This window comes from Microtus ochrogaster, linkage group LG2 (assembly GCF_000317375.1).
Source record: "Microtus ochrogaster isolate Prairie Vole_2 linkage group LG2, MicOch1.0, whole genome shotgun sequence".
Classification (NCBI taxonomy): domain Eukaryota; kingdom Metazoa; phylum Chordata; class Mammalia; order Rodentia; family Cricetidae; genus Microtus; species Microtus ochrogaster.
The window spans coordinates 17,216,888-17,219,402 of NC_022028.1; positions in this window are offsets into that span (position 1 = coordinate 17,216,888).

Genomic DNA, 2,515 nt, shown 5'->3' on the forward strand with positions numbered 1-2,515 from the left:
AGTTCACTTGTCTGCATAGAGGTCGTGCTGTGCCTGGCAGTAATCTCCACTGCCCTTCAGAAACTCCATAAATGTGTGACCGAGAACACCACAGAACTGCTGTTTAGAAGAAAAAGAATAAAAAGAGGGGAAAAAGTTATTTTCCAATTCAAAAGAAACATGTAATGCTTTTCCACTAAGTATACAGCTATGCTCAAATTAAGAGACACCAAGATATCAACTTTTTCCAAAGCCACAGAGAAACCCTGTCTCGAAAAACCAAAAAAAAAAAAAAAAAAAAAAAGATATCAACTTTTACTCAAATTACAAAATTCAAGGTGACTGCATTTTAAAATCAATAGGCCTACAGTATGCAGTCACAAGCTCATTAAAGGGAAATTGCTAATCAATTATAAAGAATGTTCAAAGAAAGTCACTGCTACATTTGGTGGAATTCCCACACATCTATATACACATTTCATTAATTAATCTTAACAGTTATTGTTTACACACTAATATAAACTTCATGTAGTTTGAAGCTTTCGATTTCTGCATAATTTACTGAACTCATAGAAAGCCATTTCAGCTGCCCATCAGTTCTTTGCTTTTAATTTAATGCTTAAGCTACTGAGATAATTCAGTTAGAGCAGGTTCTAAGTGTAAGTAATCACCAAGCATGTCTCACAGTATGGAAAGGGACACAGACCCAGCATCAGCACTAAACTCTGGTGAAGTGTGTGAGAATGATGTTATCCTGATGGGACTCATCTTTAGGAAGGGTGACCGGAATACCAGGCCATTTTGTTCCCACAAACCACACGGCATTGAACTCTCTAAGTGAAACCATCAGAAATTTTTTTGCTTAAGAATTAGTAACTCTTAAAATAAAATATACACAATTTTATCTTTTTCCTGTATTTAAACTCCAACTTCACTTATCTGGACTAAAACTAAAACCCAACTCAGATATGAAAAAGGAATTAGAGGGGTTCATGTTAAGAATTAGTTTATAATGGCCTCAAACACAAGATGACTACTATGATTAGTAACATATATAAAAGCACTTCATTTTCTTTAAGTTCTTCTTTAAAGATTAATTAAACCAGTTTCATGTAAGCACCAAATAGTAAATATTTACAGGGCATTTTCTTCAGAGCATATGCATAAAAAGCTTTTCAAATAAACCGAGTAGAACATTAACAAAAGCTTGAACGCCCACCTACTCTAGGCAATTTGTGTAGAAAACTAAGGAATGTGCTAACAAATTATCACTCAATGACAACCACTGACCCAAACACTTCACATGTATGATTAAAACGAACTGCCAAAGTAAAACCTTAATTCATTTACTAAAAAGGTACCACAACAGCAAGACAACTTATTTCCATGTTTTCTGAAATGGGTGTTCACAAGATATTAACTGTCAAGTGGATTTAAAATCCCGATTGCCTAAATTAACCAGTAAAGATATCACTACTTCAAGGAGTAGATCAATAATCTGAAATTATTGTTATACATTTGAGTCATGGTTTCTTGTCATAGGAGTTTTTTTTTTTTTTTTAAATTGGCCCTTTTTTTACTATACATAGGACGCACACAAAGCTTAAAGTTCACAAAAACTCTTAAAAGTTCCACCAGGAAGCTGAAAATCAGGAAAAAAAATTCTGGTTTAAAATGAGTGGAGCCACCCAGTGGCTGGAGGACACTTCAATTAAAAGTGGTGACCACTGACATCCTTTTCATATGCCCCATTCCCTCACAGGCAAAAGCTAAACATGATAGGCATCTCAGACACACGAAAAAACTAAAAGCACAAGAACATAGAGAAAGCAAGTGTGTGTGGCACTAGCCTAAGTCAGTCTTTCGGACTGCAGAATCAAGTCAGCCTGTGGAACCATCTGCTTTAACCAAATTTGTTCCAAATACACTCGGCTTTCAAGTAACGCACCCAATCTAGTGCGTTGTAAAAACGCTGTTTCTTTCTGGCATAAGTCTAGCTTTTCCGGTTTTCAAACATAAGCCGGCGCGAAGCAAAGAGAAAAGAAATAGAAGAAAAAAAAAGCAACCCAGGAAGCACGACCCCAGAAGCTAGACCACCAGTGCACACATCGTTCCTATACCGAGGAAATTACCGCTCCGCAGCGGCGGAATGGTGCAGGGCTGCTCACTCAACAGGAGCCTCGCTCGCAGTTCTGGCCGGCTCCTGTTGCTCCTGCTCCAACAACAGGCAGCCTTAGGCGCAGCCCGCCGCGGGGACCGGGCAGGAACCCCCTCCACCACCCCGGTCGCCCCTACCGACGCCTGCCGGAGGTCGGGCAAGCCCGGGCTTGCGCGGTGCGCACAGCCGCAAGGTCCGCAATCACGGGTTCGCGGTGGCGAGCGCGGGCGGCCACCGAGGCCATCTTGGGAGGCCCCGGGCGCCGGGTCCCGGTCCCCGTCGCTCTGCCCCGCCCCGGCCACGTCCACGACGCCCCGCGCGGCTTCTTGGAACAAAGGCCGCAGGGGTCGCACGCGCACAAAGCGGCTCCTCGGCCCC